Consider the following 22,157-nt stretch of genomic DNA (forward strand, 5'->3'; position numbering starts at 1 on the left):
AGTTTAGTGATTTAGAGATTTTTTAAATATAGTTATTTAGAACATTGGTTTCTTCTTCTGAAAACTGCTTATTCATGTCCTTAGATCATTTATAACCTGGTAATAATTAAAATTTGAATCAGTTCCTTACATATCATAGAAAAAGGATACATTTCAGACAATTTCTACAATGATTGCCCTCCCCAATATATTCCAATGGTCTGCTTCTCTTAATTGCATAACATATTTTACCACACATAATGTATTACACAAGTAATTTATTTTTGTTTTTACTAGTATGGCTTGGACTATCCATAAACAATTATTTTTCTCCAATATTTTGATTAGTCTTTACTTGTATGAAATATTTTGTAACTGAGTTCATACAGCTCCTGTGTATCTTGGAAAACAGACACTTCTGTACATTATGTGATCTATAGTTATTTTAACAGGAATTTTTTTATTAATATCATCCTCCTAAATTTTGTTGAAAATATGTAGAAATGCTGATAATTTTGGAGGTTTCTTTTACATCTCATAATTTTTTTGAAGTTTTTAATTGTTTTATTTTTTCTCCATCCATTTTCTAGGGTTCTCAAAAAAAAAAACCCAAACATATCATCTATAAAAATTGATAATTTTGCTTTCTCTGTACTTCTACTTATTCCCTATATTTCTAGCACTATATTGAATAGCAATGAGTATATGCTAGAGTCTTCTCATACTGGCTTAAAAGAGCAAATTGCTAGAATTTCTGTACAAGCATTTACATCTCAGAAATTATCAAATTCTGAAAATCAGAACTTGATTTATTTCAGACTTCAAAAAGTGATTGAGAAAATGGTAATAATGAATACTAAATTTAAAGATATATATACATACACACAAATATATATATACATATACACAAATGTATTTATGTATACATATGTAAATAAGTATAAGTATACATGTAAATATATGCATATGGTTGTTTGGTTGTTGTCCTTCATTCTTGAAGAGGATCAAAATGACATCACCATTGCCAAAAAGACGTTTCAATTTGCATGTCTGTGGCTGATCAGAGCACTATGAGCTTGGAATCCTCTACCACAGGAAAAGGAAGCACAAAATGTAACTGGGAAAATTTGACAAATGGAAAAGGAAGTACAAAAACTAAATGGAGAAAATAACTCCTTAAAAGGAATAATTGGACAGATAGAAAAGGAGATGCAAAAGTTAAGTGAAGAAAACAATGTTATAAAAACTAGAATTGGGTAAGTAGAAGCTAATGACTCTATGAAACATCAAGAATCAGTGAAACAGAATCTAAAGAATGAAAAGATAGAAGAAAATGTAAAATACCTAAATAGAAAAACAACTTACCTGGAAAATAGATCCAGGAGAGAAAATCTAAGAATTACTGGACTATGAGAAAGCCATGATGAAAAATAGAGCCTGGAAATATCTGCCAATAAATCATCTAGGAAAACTGCCTATAAGTCCTAGATGCAAAGGGTGAAGTAGTCATACAAAGAATACACCGTTCACCTCCTGGAAGGGATCCCGAAAGGGATCCTAAAAACACCAAGAAATATTGTTGCCAAATTCCAGGGCAGCCAGAAAAAAATCCATTCAAATATTGAGGAGTTGCAGTTCGAATCACACAAGAACTTGCAATGTCTACATTAAAAGACAGAAGGAATTGGAATCTGATATTCCATAAGGCAAAGGAGCTGGGACTACAGCAACGATCAATTAGCCAGCAAAGTTGTGCACAATATTTCAGACAAGGAGATGGGCATTCAATGAAGTAAGGAATTTCCAACCTTCCCAATAAAAAGGCCAGACGTCAATAGAAAATTTCATCTTCAAAGACAAGTATCAAGAGAGGCATAAAAAAGGTAAACAGTGAAAAATAAAACAACTACTGTTTACATCCCTATAAAGGTAGATAGTACTTGTTAAACTTCAGAATTGTATATTTATCATGATATATAAGAAGGACACACACAGATAGATGGAGCGGGAATAAAGTTAATGAAATGATAATAAAAATATAATTGAAGGGATTGTAACAGGAGATATGAAAAGGAGGAGGCAGAAATTGGTAAATTACATCACAGGAAGAGGTAGAAAATTATATTAGATTAGAGGGAAAGAGGAGAGGGAGATGACCATTGTTTGACATTTACTCTCATCTGATTTGGTTCAAGGAAGGAAAAACAAATTTAATTAGGTATATAAATGTAACTAGCTCTGTAGGAAGTAGGAGGGGAGGGGCAAAGAAAACTAAGGGGAGTCTAAAAGGGAAGGAAGAAGTAGCAAGGGTAAAGGAGAGTCAAAGGGAGGGGGAACTGAAAGAAGAAAGGGAAGATTGTGGGAAGTGATGGTCAAAAATTAAAACATTTTTGAAGGTTAAGGGAGAAGTAAAGGTACAACTGGGGGAAAAGAGGATTGAGGAAAAGACACATATAGTAATCATAACTATGAATCTGAATGGAATGAACTCTCCTATAAAATGGAGATGGATAGCAGAATGAATTAAAAACCATAATCCAACAAGATGTTGTTTACAAGAAACATATTTGAAACTGGGGACAATACACAGAGTAAAAGTAAAGGGTTGGAGCAGAATATATTGTATCTCAGCTAATTTAAAAAAAAATCAGGGGTATCAATTCTAATCTCAGACAAAGCAAAACCAGAAATAGATCTAATCAAAAGAGATAAGGAAGGAAACCATATCCTGCTAAAAGGCACCATAGACAATGAAGCAATATTATTACTAAAGATATATGCTCCAAGTGGTATAGCATCTAAATTCTTAGTAGAAGATAAGGGGTTACAAGAAGAAATCGATTGCAAAACTCTACAAGTGGGGGACCTCAACCTCCCCCTATCTGAACTTGATAAATCTAATCTCAAAATAAATAAGAAAGAAGTTAAGGAGGTCAGTAATGGATAATGTACATATGTTAGACCTCTGCAGAAAATTGAATGAGGAGAGAAAGGAATATCACTTCTTCTCAGCAGTACATGGTAAATTACAGAAATTGACCATGTACTAGGGCATAAAACTACACAATCAGGTGCAGAAAGGCAGAGATAGTCAATGAATCCTTCTCAGGTCATAATGCCAATAAAATTACATGTAATAAAAGGCCATGGAAAGATAGACCAAAAATTCTTTGGAAAATAATCAACCTAACCCTAAAGAATGAGTGGGTTACACAATAAATCATAGAAACAATCAACAACTTCATTCAAGAGAATGAAAATGATAAAGCAACCTACCAAATCTTATGGAATGCTGCAAAAACAGTTCTTAGGGGAAGTTTTGTATCTTTGAATGCCTACGTGAATAAAACAGAGAAAGAGATCAAGGAATTGGGCACTCAGCTGAAAAAACTAGAAAAAGAACAATTTCAAAACCCCAAAACAATTTTCAAAAAAATACCGAATTAGAAATACTGAAAAGCAAAAGACAGATTAATAACACTGAAATTAGGAAAACTGCTGAACTAATAAATAAAACTAAGAGTTGTGCTTATGAAAAAAACAATAAAATTGATAAACCTTTGATCAATTTGATTGAAAAAAAGAAGAAAATTAATTACCAATATCAAAAATGAAAAGGATGAAATCACCTCCGATGAGGGGTAAATCAAAACAATAATTAGAAATTACTTTACCCAACTGTGTGCCCATAACTTCGACAATCTAAATGAAATGGATTATTATTTTTAAAAATATAAATTGCCCAGATTAACAGACGAAGAAATTCAGTACTTAAACAACCCCATCTCAGAAAAAGAAATTGAACAAGCACTCAAAAAACTGCCTAGGAAAAAAAAATCTCCAGGGTCGGATGGATTCACAAGTGCATTCTTTCAGTCATTTAAATAACTGTTAATTCCAGTACTATATAGACCATTTGGAAAAATTGTGGAAGAAGGAGTCCTCCCAAATTCTTTTTATGATTCAAATATCATTTTGATACCTAAAGCAGGAAGAATTAAAACAGAGAAATAAAATTATAGACCAATGTCTTTAATGAATATAGATGCAAAACTTTAAATAAGAAATTAGCAAAACTAAATATCAACTTATCATGAGAACAATACATTAGGTATGATTAGGTAGGATTCCTACCAGGAATGGAGGATTGGTTCAATATTAGGAAAGCTATTAGCATTATTGATTATATCAACAATAAACTAACAGAAACCACACGATTATCTCAACAGATGCAGAAAAAGCTTTTGACAAAATACAACACCCAATCCTATTGAAAACACTAGGAAGTATAGGAATAAATGGAACGTTCCATAAAATAATAAGCAATGTCTACCAAAAACCTTGAGAAAGCAATATATGTAATGGGTATTATCCAGATATATTTCAGTAAAATCAGGGGTGACTCAAGGATGTCCATTATCACCACTGTTATTCAATATGGTACTAGAAATGTTAGTTGGAGCAATAAGAAAGGAAAAAGAAATTGAAGGAATTAGAATAGGCAAAGAAGAAACTAAGTTATCACACTTTACAGATGATATGATGGTATACTTAGAGAATCCTAATGAATCAAGTTAAAAACTATTTGAAGTAATAAGTAACTTTGACAAAGTTGCAAGTAACAACAAAAAACCCACACAAATCTTTTGCATTTCTATATATTACTACCAAAGCCCAACAGCAACCGATAGAAACTGAAATTCCATTTAAAACTAGGTTAGACACTGTAAAATATTTGGGAGTCTACCTGCCCAAACAAATCCAGGGACTATATGAACACAATTGCAAAGCACTATTCTCACAAATAAAGCCAGATCTAAGTAAGTGGAAAAAACATCAGTTGCTCATGGGTAGGCTGAGTCAATATACTAAAAATGACATTTCTACCTAAATTAATTTACTTATTCAGTGCCATGGGAATCAAAGTATCAAATAATTATTTTTTACAGCTAGAAAAAATAGTATCAAAATTCATCTGAAAAAATAAAATCTCCAGAATATAGAGGGAACTAAGACAAGAAATGCTAGGGAATGTGGCCTAGAGGTACTAGATGTCAAATTGTATTATAAAGCAGCAGTTATCAAAACCACTTTTTAATGGTGAAGAAATAGAGGGGTAGACAAGTGGAACAGGTTAGGTACTCATGACACAGTAGTCAATGAATATAGCAGTGCACTGTTTGATAAGCCCAAGGTCCCCAACTTCTGGGATAAGAACTCACTGTTTGACAGAAATTGCTGGGAAAATTGGATAACAGTGTGGCAGAAACTAAGCAATGACTTAAACTTTAAATAAGGATAAAGTCCAAATGAGTACATGATCTAGGTATAAAGACTGATACTTTAAACAAATAAGTTGAGCAAGGAATGGTATACTTATCAGATTTATGATGAATGCAAAAATTTTTGACTAAACAAGTGAGAGAAAACACTATGAAGTGCAAAATATATAATTTTGATTACTTTAAATTGAAAAAATTTTTGCACAAACAAACCCAATGCAACTAAGTTTAGGAGGGAAGCAGAAAGCTAGGAAAGAATTTTTGCAACTAGTGTCTGTGATAAAGGTCTCATTTCTAAAATACATAGAGAACTGAGTCAAATGTACAAGAATACAAGTTATTCCCCAATTGATAAATGGTCGAAGGATATGAACAGGCAGTTTTCAGAGGAAGAAATTAAAGCTATCTAAAGTCATATGAAAAAATGCTCTAAATCACTATTGATTACAGAGATGTAAATCAAAACAACTCTGAGAGAGTACACACATCCCACCTATCAAATTGGCTAACATGACAAAACAAGAAGATGACACATGTTGGAGAAGATGTGGGAGAGTTGTAACACTAATTCATTGTTGGTGGAACTTTGAGCTGATCCAACCATTCTGGAGAACAATTTGGAACTATGCCCAAAGGGCTACAAAAATGTGCATACCATTTGACCCAGCAATATGGCTTCTAGTACTGTATCCCCAAGAGATCATAAAAATGGGATAGGATCTCACATGTACAAAAATATTTGTAGCAATATTTATTTGTTATATATCACTTTCTATTAGCCCAAAACTGGAAATCAAAGGGAAGCCTATCAATTGAGGAATGGCTAAATACATTGTGGTATTTGAATGTAATGGAATACTTTTGTGCTCTTAGAAATGATGAACAGAAAGACTTCACAGAGGCCTGGAAAAACGTATATGAACTGATGCTGAGTGAAAGGAAAAGAACCTGGAGAACTTTGTACACAGCAACAATCACACTGTGTGAGGAATTTTTCTGGTAGACTTAGTACTTCATTCCAATTCAAGGACTTAAAAAATTCCCAATGGTCTCTTAATGCAAAATGCCTTCCACATACAGACAAAGAACTATGTAATGAAGAATGAAGAAGAATGAAGCAGACCGTTTTCTTTTGTATTATGTTTTGTTTTGTTTTATGATTTCTCTCAATCATTTTAATTCTCCTATGGAACATGCCTAAGGTGAAAATGTATTTAATAGGAATGTATGTGTAGAACCTATATAAAATTGTGTGCTATCTCAGGGAGAGAGTGGGGAGGTAGAGAGAAGGAGGGGAAAAGAGGAGAAAAAATCTAAGGTATATGGAAGTGATTGTAGAACACTGAAAACAAATAAAATAATTTAAAAAAAAAACAAAGAGGTCAGTATAACAGCTTTGTAGACCTTCAGTTTGGTAGTCAGTCTAATACCTCTTCTCTCCCAAACTTTTCTTCAGAGCCTCCCAAACACTGAGCTAGCTCTGACAATATGTGCATGTCAATTTCATTGACAATGTATACTGTCTACAAAGTACTCTACCACGGAAAGTGAACTTATCCACAGCATTCAAAATGTCTCCATTTATTGTAACCAGTGGTTCCCTATATGAATCGTGTGGTAGCAGAGCATCTGTATTTATTTGGCAAAAATTAGTACAGGCAGCAGAGAATTGATCCATACTTTCTTGCATCTCAGCTTCAGAGGCTGCTTTGGGTGCACAATTATCTGAAAACAGAAAATCATGCACCAACACTCCTTCCACTTTATACTTGTCTTGTAGCCTTTTCAAATTGTAGAATTTACCATCAGTACAGTAGTTGACCTTGATGTTCACCCTCACTGAAATCATTTGACAACATGGTTGAAAACATCATGCTAAAAATCATGTTGGCAAGCACACAGCCATGTTTCACTCCATTAATGACTGAGAAGGCACAAGGGCATTATTCACTATCCAGAACTCAGGCAAACATACCATCATGAAATTGATATACAATGCTGATGAACTTCTCTGGGCAACCAAATTTTGATATAATTTTCCATAAGCCGTCATGACTAACAGTGTCAAAGGACTTAGATCTATAAACATTGTGTACAGACCTCGGTTCTGCTCCTGGCATTTCTCCTGTAGGTGTCGGGCAGCAAACATCATATTGACTATTCTTTGGGCCTTTTTGAAGTCACATAGCTCTCAGGTAGATGACCATATTCCAGGTGACACATCACCCTATTAAGAATGACTCTAGCAAGAATCTTGCCAGCAATGGTTAAGAGAGAGGACCCCTCTGTGATTGTCACTGGACAACCTATTCCCTTTACCTTTATAACTATGGACAATGGGGGCATCGTTTCACTACTGGGGATAACCTTGTCTTGTTATATAACCTGGAAAATTTCAGTCATCTTTTAAATGAGCAATGGTCCCCCTCTTTTGTAAATCTCAGCTGGAATAGAGTCAGCACTAAGTGCTTTGCCACATGAAAGGAGCTTTATGGCACTCAAAACCTCTTCTTTAGTTGGAAGCTCAGCTAAGGTGGGATTGACTTCAACCTGAGGTAAATAGTCATTGACCTGAACATTGATTGATCATGATCTGCTGAGAACACTATGGAAGTGTTGAACCCACTTCTCTATGATCATGTCCTTATCACTAATCAATGTGGCTCCATCAGCCCTGTATAGTTGTGATGTACCTTAGATTTTTGGTCCATAAAAAGCTTTCTTACTATCAGCACACTATCAGTATAAAGTTGAATTTCATCTGCCTTCTTACTGAACCAGGAATCCTGCATCTCTCTAAGTTTTGCTTGTACTTTACTTTTGATGGAATTGCATACTGCCTTCTTAGAGATGGATGAACTATCCTGCTGATAAATCTTGTGGAGTTCTCATTTTTCTTTTAGCAGCCTCTGGATTTGCCCATCATTTTCATTACACCAGTCTCGGTGTTTGTGAGTGTTCTGATCAAGATGAGCAAATGCAATGCTGTACACCAGATCTCTGAAAGCTGCCCACTATTGCCTACTGTGTATTGGCTTAACTTTCCCTCCAAGTTAGCAACAAACTGTTCACACTCAGAGAAGAGCTCTAATTTGTTGGCATTAATTCTTTTGGTAGTCATGTTGCTTTGATGTCAGCACTTTTGATGAATGCGATTATTTGGCTTGGAAAGGATAAGTCTATAATCAGTCCAGCACTGAGCAACACACATTGCTTTTGTCACAATCACATGTTATCTGTTTCTTCTCCTTACAATCACATGTTCAATTAGATGCCAATGTTTTTTTTTTGTGAGTGTGCATCCATGAAGTTTTATTACATTTAGGGAAATGGAAAACAGTGTTGGTAATTGGAAAATCATGTGATGCACAAGTCTTCAGCAGTAAATGACCATTGCTGTTGCTATTTCCAACTCGATTCCTCCCTAGGACTCCCTTCCAAGTCTGGTAGTCTGAGTGTGCTCTTGTATTAAAGTCACCCAGAATTATAAGCTTGTCCTCTTTTGGTGTATTGATGATAAGGACAACTATGTCTTCAGATACACACATATATGTACGTGTATGTGTGTGTGCATATGTGTACATCTGATAATCATTTACAAGCACAATCCTAAAAATTATGATGTATTGGTGTTATCCTTGATCTTATTGGGAATGCCTCTAGTTTATTCCCTTTATAGATAATTCTTTCTCTTTTTCTAGGTAGATACCACTCATGTTAAAAAAGCAAAACTCTATTTGTTCCTATATTTCTTGAATTAAAAAAAAATACTTATTTTGTTTTTTGTTTATGGACTAATACAAGTATTTCACAACATAATATAATGAAAAAATGATGATTTCACATGAAACTGAAAATATATTATGTACAACTTGCAATTTTTTAAAAATATATTATAAAGTTATTATGAAGTTGTCATGTATTATTTTCTTTTTTTGTCTTCCCTTCCACTGCTGAAGAGATGGATACTATTGGACAAAAAATGAATAGGTATATACAATGATTCTATATTCTTCTGCTTGTCAGTTATTTTCTAAATGCAGACAGCATCTTCCTTTGTATATTCTTTGCAATTAATTTGTGTATTTATAATAGAATGACTTAATTGTTCAGTGTTATTCTTAAAATAATATTGTTATTGTTTGTAATATTCTCTTGGTTCTGCTTGTTTTGCTGTTTATTATTTAATGCAACTCAATCCATGTCTATCTAACATCATTTAGTACATCATTTTGATAGCACAGCAGCATTCCATCACTGTCATATGCCACAACTTGTTTAGCTATTCCACTATTGACAAGTATCTCCACAATTTCCAGTTCTGTGCCATCACAAGGATAGCTCCTAGAATTATTTCAGAACACAAGTTGTTTTCCTTTTTCTATAACCGTGTAGGGAAATAGATATAGTAGTGGTATTATTGGGTCAAAGGGTATAGATACTTTAATAATTCTTTAGACATAATTACAGATTGCTCTCCAAAATGGGTTAGATCACTTCACAATCTCACAAATAATAGTGTTCCAATGATTTTTCATATTCCATTTAACATTTGTCATTTTCCCCTTCAAACATTATAGTCAATTTGATTGGTGTAAAATGATATTTTAAGGAGGTTTTAATTTGCATTTGTCTAATCAATAGTGATTTAAACAATCTTTCATATGACTAAATTGTTTTGATTCCTTTGTCTAAAAATTGTCTAATCATATTCTTTGACCTTGTATGAATTGGAGAATTATTCATATTCTTATAGATTTCACAAAATATTTATATATGTGATATATGAGTCCTTTATCTGAGAAACTGTCCATACTTTCCCCCTATTCCTGCTTTCCTTCTGAACAGCATCTTTCAAGAAATTTTGAAGGAAAACTGCCCTAATATCCTAGAACTAGAGGGCAAAAGAGTCATTGAAATAAAATTACTTATTACCTCCTGAAAGAGATCCCATAATGAAAAATCCAAGGAACATATAGCCAAATTCCAGAATTATCAGGTAAAGAAGAAAATATTGGAAGTAGCCAGAAAGAAACAATTCAGATATCAAGGAGATACAGTCAGAATCACATAGGACTTCGGAGTTTCTACACTGAAAGATTGGAGGGCTTGGAATATGACATTATGTAGGGCAAAAGAGCTTTGAATTAATCAAGAATCAACTACCCAGCAAAAGTGAGCATAATACCTTAGGGGGAAAATGGATATTCTATGAAATGGGGAACTTTCAATCATTCCTGATGAAAAAATCAGAACCAAACAGGTAATCTGATCTTCAAATACAAGAATCAAAACAAACATAAAAAGGTAAACAAGAAATAAAAAATTCAATTTATTCTATAAAGTTAAAATGTTTAGATCCCTATCTGGGAAGATGATACTTATAACTTTTCAGAACTGTACCTTTATTAGAGAAGTTAGAAGTAGTGCACATAGATGGAAAGTATGGGTATAAGTTGACTTTGATGTGATGATATAAAAAATAACTAAAGGGTAGAAAAATAAAAATTGTGCTAGAACAGGATGAGGGAGGCAGAATAGGGTAAATTACAACACCTAAAGAGGAAACAGAGGTAGCAGTCCTGATCTCAGACAAAGCAAAAAAAATAGGTCTAATTTAAAGAGATAAGGAAAGAAACTATATCTTCTTAAAAATGACCATAGATAAAAAAGTAATTTTAATACTAAACATATAAGCAACAAGTGGTATAAAATTTAAATTCTTAGAAAAGTTAGGTTAATTATAGAAATAGATAGCAAAACTACACTAGTAGAGGACCTCAACCTTTGTCTCTTAGAACTAGATAAATCTAACAGCAAAAAGAACAAGAAAGGTGTTAAAGAAGTGAGTAGAATTTTAGAAAAGTTAGACATGGTAGACCTCTGGAGAAAATTGAACATATGTAGAAGGGAATATACCTATTTTCTCAACAATGCATGGCATGTACACAAAAATTGAAAATGTACTAGGGCAGGGGTGGGAATTCTGCTGCCTGAATTCAAAATTCTTAAAACAAAGAAGTTTGGATTTAGTAAAAGGGCCACACTTGAGGACCTAGACAGCCACATATGACCTTGAGACTACAGGTTCCCCACCCCTGAAATAGAGCATAAAACTTCACAATCAGTGTAGAAAGGCAGAAATATTAAATGTATAATTTTCAAAACATGCTGCAATAAAAATTATATGTAATTAAGGATCATGGAAAAGCAGAATAAAAATAATTTGAAGCAGTAATCTAGTCATAAATAATTAATAGGTTAAACAACAAATCATAGGAATAATCACTAATTTCATCAAAGAAAATGACAATAATGAGACAGCATACCAAAATTTATGGGATGGAATCAAAGTAGTACTTAAAGGAAAATTTATGTCATTAATTGTTTATACTAATAAAAGAGAGAAAAAAGAGAGCTGTGAATATGAATGCAAATTTTATTTTTTTCAATTTTTTTTAAAGCCAAAGAAAGCAAAGCTTATTAAAGATTCTCCAAACTGGGTTGCCTCTTAAGGAGCTTATGCATTTGTGATGCTTGTATTCACAAGAGGGCAAGATAGAATCTCATCTAGTCAGAGTCTGAGCTGGATTGCATCTGAGCCTATGAATGCAAATTTAAAAAAAAAGCTACAAAATGAATAAATTAATAATACCCAAGTAAATACCAAATAGGACATTTTGAATATCAAAGGAGAGATTAATAAAATTCCAAGCAAGTTGAATTAATAAACAAAACTAAGAGCTAGTTTTATGGGAGGACAAAGTTAAATAGATGAACCTTTGGTTAATTTGATTTAAAAAATAAAAGAAAGACGAAAAACAGATTACCTGTATCAAAAATGAAAAGGGTGAATTCATCACAAATTAAGAGGCATATTTAGGAGCTGTTTAGCCAGTAAATCTGATAATGTAAGTGAAATGGATAAATAGTTAGAAAAAATATAAATTGTCCGTATTAAAAGAAGGAGAAATAAAATACTTAATCTAACTTTAGAGAAATAAATTGAAGAAGTTTTCAAAGAAGTCCCTGAGAAAGAATCTCCAGGGTCAGATGCATTCACAAGTGAATTCTACCAAACATTAAAAGAACTATTAATTCCAATACTACATAAGCTAAAGGGGAAATTAGATAAAAAAAGGAGTCCACCAAACTCCTTTTATGACACAATTATATTGATAATATCTAAACCAGGAAGAGACAAAAGAGAAAAAGACTGTCATAGACCAAATTTCCTAATGATTATTAATGCAAAAACTTAAATAAAATACTAGCAAAGAGATTACAGCAATTTATCATGAGGGTAACACACTATGAACTGATGGAATTTATATCATGATGCAGGGCTGGTTCAACATTAGGAAATCTATGAGCATAATTGACTATATCAATAAGAAAACTAACAGAACTCATGATTCCCTCAATAGATGCTGAAAAGGTTTCTTGATAAAATATAACCTCCATTCCTATTAAAATGAGAGAGAAGAGGAATAAATGGCAATTTCCTCAAAATAAGTAGTATATATCTAAAACCATCAACAAGCATTATGTGTAATGGGGATGAACTAGAGCTCCAATTTCTAGCTAATTTCCAATTACATCAGTGGTGAAACAAGCATGTCCATTATCATCACTATTATTCAATATTGTTTTAAAAATATTAGCTTTGGCAATAAGAGAAGAAAAAGGAATGGAAAACAATAGCTTGACAATGAGGAAACAAAACTATTTCTCTTTGCAGACGATACGTTATATTTACAGAATTAATTAAAAAATCTACTTGAAGTAAGTAACAACTTCATCAAAGTTGTTAACAACACCTCTATAAATTGACAAAAAAATATCCAGGAGCAAGAGACAGAAAAAGAAATTCCATTTAAAATAACTGCACACAATATAAAATAGTTATGATTCTACCTGCCAAGACAAACCCAGGAACTATATAAACACAATTACAAAAAGCTTTTAACACAAATAAAGTCATATCTAAGCAACTGGAAAAGTATCAGTTGCTCAGGAGTAAGCTGAATCAACTTAAGAAAAAAATACAGTCATTCCTAAATCAATTTGCTTATTCAATGCTGTACCAATCAAAGTAACAAAAAATGTAGAGCTAGAAAAAAATAAAAAAAATTCATCTGGAAGAGCAAAAGATGAAGCATATCAAAGGGAATCAAAATGATTTGGTACTGGCTAAGAAACAGAGTGGTCAATTAGTGAAAAAGGTCAGGTATGCAAGACCCAGTAGGAAATGATTACAGTAATCTACTGTTTGATAAACCTCAAAACTCCAGCTTCTGTGATAAGAACTTACTATTTGAAAACAAAGCTGCTGGGAAAACTAGAAAACAGTATGGCAGAAACTAAGCATAGACCAATATCTCCTATCATTTAAAAGTCAAAATGAGTTCATGATTTAGATGTAAAGTGTGCTATCATAAAAACATTGAGAGGGAAAAAGAATAGTTCACATGCCAGAACTATGGAGAAGGGAAGAATTTATGACCAAAGAAGATATAGAGGATATTATGAAATGGAAAATAGATAATTTTGATTATATTAAATTAAAAAGGTTTTGCACAAAGAAACCCAACCCAACCAAGATTAGAAGGAAAGCAGAAAGGTTGGAAACATTTTTTATAGTCCATGTTTTTGATAAAGGTCTCATTTCTCAAATTATATATATATATATAGATAGATAGATAGATAGATAGATAGATAGATAGATAGATAGATAGATAGATAGATAGATAGATATAGATATATATGACACAAATGCATGGTTTATGGAATTGTGAACTTATTCAGCTATTCTGGAGAGTAATTTAGAATAATCCAAAATAGTTATAAAACTGTGTATACCCTTTGATCAAGCAATACTGCTACTAGGTCTCTCTTCTAAAGAGATCATAAAAAAATAAAAGAACTCACATTTAATATATTAGGTGTATGTACGTTTGTATGTGTGTGTGTATATATATACATACATATGTATATATATATGTATAAAACTTCCTTTTGTCGTGGAAAGAATTGTTGTATTTGTTGTTGTTGTTGTTTTTGTAGTTGTGTTTGTCCTTAGTTTTCAAAGAGGACAATGACATCAAGATGATGGCATGACTTGTAGTTGACTTTGATATGAGTGAGGGAGAGCTGTGCCAGGGCACCAACTTCAGTTTCTTGTCCTCTGCCATCTAGATCCAGTGACCTGATATTCATCAGGAGGACTGGAGGTGGCCCAGGATGCAATATGAGAATTGGTGTGTCTCACTCAAAGTGAGAATGCTATGTTAAAGAATTAGAAATTTAGGGGATGCCTGTCAATTGAGGAATGACTGAACAAGTTGTGGTATGTTAATGTAATGGAATACTACAAGCAATGATAAGCATGTGAATATCAGAAAAACCTGGAAACACTTACATGAACTGTTGCTGAGTGAAGTGAGCAGAACCATGAGAACATGGTATAGAGTATCATCAATATTATGAGATCATCAACTTTGATAGATTTAGCTCTTGTCAGCAATACAAGGACCCAAGACAAGTCCTAAAGACTCTTGATAGAAAATGCTATCCTCGTTCTGAAAAAGATCTATGGAATCTGAATGCATATTGGAACATACTATTCCCCTGAACCCTCCACCATTTTTTCTTTCCCATGTTTTTTTTCCCTTTTCTTCTTACTCTTCTCTCATAACATGAGAGTGAAAGTTCTTTGTCTTAAGAGTCCTGCCCTATTTATTTTACTGCAGTTCTCAGTCTGGGCTGGAGTGTACAACTGAGACTCTATTATGATCCAGGGGTCAGAATCACACAGCTGCTATTGCTTCTGAAACTTTTCTTCACTCCATATGCTGAAACAGGCCTGTGACCACTCCTAATTTAACACTTCTTTCTCAGTCCTTTCTGGACTCCTGATCCAGAATTGTGTATGAAGTGACCAAACTTCCAAATATCATCTCTTCCTACATACTACCCTAATTTACGAACCCTCTAGGACTCTTTCTACTTCTTGCTACAAGTGCACAGCCCATATGCCAGATCTAATCACTAATGCTCACAGACATCTCTCTATCTTTCACTGAACTGATCTGGTTTATTTTTTCCTTTGGATTTCCGGATCAGTATTCATATTGGTGAATTTTGTCATAGAGGTATATTTTTGGAGCTAGGCTATACTTCTACCTGCTACACTACTACATCAACTCCAGTTTAAATGAAAAGAACAATAACAGTCTAGAAATTAGAGCTCTGAATGGCATATATATATGTATGTATGTATGTATGTATGTATGTATGTATGCATGTATGTATGTATAAAACTCTACAATCCCAGGATTGCCAACAGGACTGTAAGAGCAATTTGTAGCTGTGCAATTTTCACTTTGGAGAACTATGTTGAATCATCAGTATGAGTGCAGGTGGGTTGAGTGATCCCACTCCACTTCAGAGAAAGGTAATTTAAGGACTAGCACAATGCTCACAATACACTGGCAAGTTATTGTAGTGTATTAACAGAGCAGACTCACTACTACAATTCACTTTTAGAGTTCCCCGAGTAACCCTGGAGTGAGAGATATCTATATCTACTACCCAAAACTTCCGTTCCTGGATTCTCCCATTCTACCCCACCAAAAATGTGTAGAGTGTAGTTGTGTATTTTACCCTTCACTTGTAGGTAAATCATTACTTTTTTACTTGAAACCTTTGCCAGTGCCATTAATTTAATACCTGGTCTCCAAATCCTTTTATTTTAGCAACTTCAGATTTGTTTACATTATTATTTTAGTAGTCATTCTGTGTAATGACTATGTGGACCCATGGAAGTTATTCTCATAGTACTAGGCTCTGTTCAGAGTTGTTAACCGGAATTGGAAAAATAATTTCCTAAGCCAAGAGTTGCCTACATGAATTTAGATACTTATAATTTTTGTGTAAGTGCTTTTTGTCTCCCTTGTTAGAATAGAATATAAGCTCATTGATGGGATATATTATTTTATTCTTTGTCTTTTTATCCTCAGCACAGAGCACAGTGTGTAAAACATAGTAGACATTTAATAAATGTTTCTCAATTGAATCATTAGTACTTTTTACCATTTACAATAATCCTTTTGTTATGAATAAAAATATCCAGTCCTTAAAATTCAGAGAACAAGTGAGAGGGAAAAACTACTTTATTAATATCAATGACCATAATAGGGGAAAGTCTTTTGTCTTATAAAGAAAAAAAAATCTTTGGGTCAAGTTAGGTTTAAACACAAGTCATTTTCTCACTGGTATAGAATAAAATGAAGAGAAAATAGGGAACAGTTATGCTGCATCACAAATTGTTACTAAGTACAGGATGACAATGTTCCATACAAAGACAGAGAACACAGTTCTCAGATGTGACTTCATGACATTTTACAGCTTTGCTTGTCACAGTGATAAGAGCAACCCTGGATAGACTAAGAACATTTTATTGAAAGGCCTTGTGAAAGACACAGGAAAGAGAAGAAAGAATCAAATATAATCAACAGAGAAAGATGGGAATTGTTGAGTTTACACAGAAACAAAGACTGATTTTAAAATGTTCTTATTCCTGTCAATAGAGAAAACATAGAGAATCCTATAATTCTGTGTCTAATCATCATTATAAAGGATATATTATCAAACTAATTACATCATATGATGCATTGCTGGGGGCAGAAAAAAATTTTTTAAATAGCGCAAACGTTAAATTTGCAAATAAGACTAAGTAGCACAAATAATAGGAAGAAAGCTATAAATATCAATGAGAAACCATGATTACATTAGATTATAATTGAAAAAAAGAAAAAGAGATAGCCAGAGAGAGAGAGAGAGAGAGAGAGAGAGAGAGAGAGAGAGAGAGAGAGAAAGGCAGAGAGACAGCAAAGAAAATAGAGACCAACAGAGAGTTAGAAAGAAAGATTAAACTGAGGGATAAAAGTAAGAATGCAGAGGGGTCATCAAGAGACAAAGAGTCTGAGAAGCTAACATTTTCAGGTGAACAACAAAAATCAGGAAAAATGAAATAGAAATTTTGATTCGGACAATAAGATGGACATTTAGTGATGAATATGGTACATGGGTATCATAAAACATAATGAATATATAGATACTAGGGATTTTGTGTATAATGTTATTTATAACCAATTAATAAGAATTATTTCCCCCATGTAAAAAAGAAAAGATAAAACCACAACTCTTGTAATGAATACAAAGTCAAGTAAAACAAATTCCAAAATTGTTAATGTCCAAAATTGTGTTTCATTCCTTGGGTACAATAATTAATCTCTTATTTCCTGAATTTTTGGTTGACCATTGCAGTGATTGGAGTTCTTACATCTTTCAAAGTTTTGTGTTTATAACATTTTCATTGCTTTATAATTTTTCATTTCAAATTCTACTCATTTCACTCTTGTAGTGTCACAGCACCTACAATGGCCATGAGTACTCCAGTGCAATTCTGAATCATGAAATATGACAGACTCTCCACATGGAAGACAGAATGAAAACATTTATTCTGACACCAGAAAGGCAAATCGATCATAGTAACAAAAATCTATACATAATAACAATACAGAGGACAACATCCCCAAGCCTTTCCCCTTCTAGGCTTCCCACAAACCAGCTCCCTTAAACAAAATCACAAACAGAGCTTTCTCACTCATGGTAGCCAGCTGCCTGCATTCTTCCTATCTCTGACAGTTGTCTGACTAACTACCTCTCTGCTCTGCTCTAGCTCTGCCTCTTCCTGTTTCACCATTCCTGCTCCAGCTTTCAGCAAACTCCTCCTGCTACAGGCTTCATGGGACACAAACTCATATGACTTAGGCTTCAATGTGACTTAAGCAGGTCACATGTGCCTATTAATGAATGAGAAAGATCTGCCCATTTAAATTACCATGACAACTCTGTAGCAGTTCATACAATTGTCCCCAGGTTCCTATGAAATCATCAAAAAACTTTAAACTCTATCTCTTCACATTTTTATTGATCACATATTTGGTAACATAACTATATCTGGTATTGAATTATATATTTAATCATAACTGCATCTTGAGAATGTTAGCTTTCATACAGATTTATATCTTTGATAAATTTGATTATTATATAATAATTTCAATTAAGTTTGTATAGCTTTCATGCATGCACTGTAGATCTTTCCATTACATTGTTCCTCAACAGCTGTGGTTTCTGAGCAATTTGCTTAATTATTGCTCATATTTGCTTCAAAATCTATTATGTAATAAAAAGCACTCTTGGTGGATTAACTATTACGTTAGAGAAAACATTATTTACTGTGATAAAAATCAAAGCATTTAGATCTCCACCATAAATGCCATGCTCAGCATGATAACACACATTTTTCTGAAAACTTTTCCAACCCCAAAACAAAACTAATGCTTTAAATTAATAGTAACTAAAGATGAATCCATACAATTAGCACTAGCTCCACACAATATAAAACAAAATCCTCGTGCAATAACATCTGACCACGTCAGTGCTAAGATCTTTCACTATCCCTCTCCAGACCACCAAACCCCCTCTTCTCACCCCATTCAATCTCATGAGTACAGTAAGAATAATTAGGCTTGTATTTCAAGTTCCATATAGAGGGGTTCTAATTTTGTCTCCACATAACTGTGTTTCAACCTGAAAGGATCCCCCTAATACCAAAAGAACTAGATGTTGATTTCTGCATAGTCATCTGAAATAAAAAGAAATCAACTGGAGAAGGGGAAATCATATGTCGGTGGGTGAGAGTACAGCACAGAGCCATTGAATAATTGGAAAAGATTTTTCATGTGTGAGGGAAAGGGGTTTGAAAAACCAGGAGGAACCAACATTCTGCCCTCAGATTTTACTCTGGCAGACTACAGAGCCAGATCTTTATAATTTTCAAAATAAGGTTCATGGCAAATCAGCTATTACAGTCAATGCAACAGTGAAACTGGAAAGTATCAGAGTATTGTTTAAAAGCAGATACAATAATGTGCCACTGGCTCCACCATATTCCAGTGACTTATCAAAATAATGAACACAAAAGGAAAAAAGGAGAGGGACACAAAATACATGTTTTCTAGGCCCTTTTGAAAACATGGTGTTGTCCCTTTGGCTACATATATGCAAATTTACAAGAAAGATGATATTGTAGATATCAAGGGAATGGGTACAGTCTAGCAAGGGATATCCCACAAATGTTACCATGGCAAGATTGGATGGGTCTATAATATTATTATATAGCAATATATATAGGCAATATTGTAAGCAAACAGGTTAAGGGCAAGATTCTAGTGTGCATGTTGAGCATATTAAGTATGCTACAAACAGTGATGGCTTCCTGAAGCAAGTAAAAGAAAATGACCAGAAGAAGAAAAAAGTCAAAGAAAAAGGCACTTTACTTCATATGCAACACCAACCTACTCCACCCAAAGAAGTATACTTTGTGAGAATCAATGGCAAGGAATCTGAGGTGTTGGAAGCAATCCCCTACAAATTCATGGCATAAATGATTGCAAATTTTTTTTTTAAATCTTGGATTATGTAGGGGAACAATAGAAATAATAGATTGGAAATTGAAAGACTGGTAGACTGAAACTCCAAGGAGAAAACTGGATTAAAAATGTAGCTCACAAACTTTACTACAGATTATTTTTACAAAAAAAAAAATACCCATAGACTATAGCACAAATAATTTATAATTTTAAAACAGAAGAAATAGAAATCACATTCTTCACTGACTTTACTGAAATAAAATGGAATTAGTACATATAACACAAGCAAAAGTTAGAGATGAATGAAATTTAATCAAGACAAGCTGAATAATGAATTGATCAGAACAGATAAAAAAAGAGATTAAAAGGAAAATAAAGAGTATAAAACTCATAAAGTTAAAATCTAGTTCTTTGAAAAAAACTAATAAAATTGTTATAGTTTTGATGTAGAGAGAGAGAAATTTAAATTTCACAAAATCAAGGCATAACGATAACAGAAAAGAAAATATAACTTTCAGAACTTACTATACAGAAGCCTATATTAGCAACACTACTAGCCCTTATTGATTGATGTAATATCTACAAAAATGTGATACCCCAATTACCAAAGAATGAAATAGAGAATTTAAACACCTCAGTCACAGGAAGCATAGTTGAATAAGTCACAAATGGATTAACATTAGACTATGACTTCCTCAAGAGTAGACATTTTTCTGTCTTTCTTTGTGTCACTTACCAAACATGCTTACAACACACACAAAAAAAATTATAGATAATCCTTGGGAAAGAGTTGAAACATGAAACATCAATATATCATTGTAACAGTAAGCACCTTGACATACACAGAGGAGGTCTGCTATCACGGATTCTTAGATCTGCATTTATAAAAGGAAAGGTAACTTTGGAGGAGTCAACAATTACTTTAATCAAGCACATGTATCATTCACTTAGTTCAGAGGAAAAAGCACCCTGAACTTCAGAGAAAAATACAGAGAAATCTAAATCAACAGATAGCACTTTCAAACTGTCTGGCGGTAAGCAATACATACATCACAAATCTACAGACAAATGCAATTGCCTGACCATATATAAATAGTTACCAGAGAGAGAAGCACAAATATTTGGGGTTTCAAAGCCAGAGAGCTCCTTAGCAGCTTTCCAGAGTCTCACCTGGCACATAAAGCTTCTTCCAAAAACTAAGTCCCCAAATAAAACCTCACCATGAGTGTATTTATACATTTTCTAATGCCAGAGAGCATCATAATCCTTGAGAACCAGTGTCTCTTTACAAAAAGGTGTGGGCTTTCCTACAAATCTTCCCAGGCCCATTAATGGATTAGGAAGATGTTCTTTAAGCACATTTTTCAATCAGAGGCACTTGATTTTACTAAAATAAAGAACAAAATATCCTACTTTGCTTGCCATTCCAGTCATACACCACTAGCATTGATAGTTATAGAAAGGGAAACAGAAAATCAGTAGTAGAATCATTTGATTTTAGGAGTGGAAGATAACCATGATAAAGACAGGTCATAAACCAAGATGCAATGATTTGGGATTTGGAAAGATACTTAACATTCCTGTTCAAGCACATCCTAATAATATATTAGACTTTTAAAAAATTCTAAATACATCAAAAAAACTAGGTAAGGAAATTTTTATGTTTGAATTGTGAGTTATTTGTATGCATCTATATTATGTTGATAGATTCTTTTATACTCAGAGCTATTCCTTGAGAATGTGCAGAAAAGCAATTAGTCAAAAAGTGAGAAGCTGAAGTTATGTATATATTTATTTGATTTTAATACACATATAAAGGTTAAAATAATAGGCTCCTGAGTAGTTCTGATGCCTTGATGGTAATGATGTCAGCTGTGACATGAGATTTCCCATGTCATAACATAGAAGTTAGACTAGATGTGGGAACTAGCTTCCATTAATTAATTAAAAGTCAAAGAAACAAAAAGATTCCTTTAGCTTCTTATTCATTAATTCATTAATTAATTATTTATTTTGATACTTAAAATGTTGAGAAATATCATGAGTTCCGCATTACATTAACTAGTTTATAAAAGACTTTAAAGGAAATTCTTTCTTTTCAATTTAATTTTCCATGTTTCAAAATATTCATAGTAAAATATTCATTTTAACCCTTACTTCTTTTAAAAAGAAACCACATCATTTCAAATACAAAATAGTAATGGTGTGGTGATGTCTTCAAGTTCACTTTCATATGCATCCTCCTGGTCATCACTGCAGGACATAATCATTGTTCTGTGGAGTCATTCATTTATCTCTCATTTAGAGTGGGAAGACAGATTGCACCATTACCATCTAAACAACAACACCTGGAGGGATTCTTTACTCAGCTATATACCACCCTTTCTTCTCTCTA

The 22,157-nt window shown here is 33.2% G+C and overlaps 1 pseudogene; it reads left to right on the top strand.

Moving 5' to 3' along the window:
- Window positions 1–19,301: 19,301 nt before the first annotated feature.
- On the top strand, window positions 19,302–19,776 carry LOC140498535 (large ribosomal subunit protein eL21-like; annotated as a pseudogene).
- Window positions 19,777–22,157: the final 2,381 nt, after the last annotated feature.

The sequence above is a fragment of the Notamacropus eugenii genome, chromosome 4 (genome assembly GCF_028372415.1).
Source record: "Notamacropus eugenii isolate mMacEug1 chromosome 4, mMacEug1.pri_v2, whole genome shotgun sequence".
NCBI lineage: Eukaryota > Metazoa > Chordata > Mammalia > Diprotodontia > Macropodidae > Notamacropus > Notamacropus eugenii.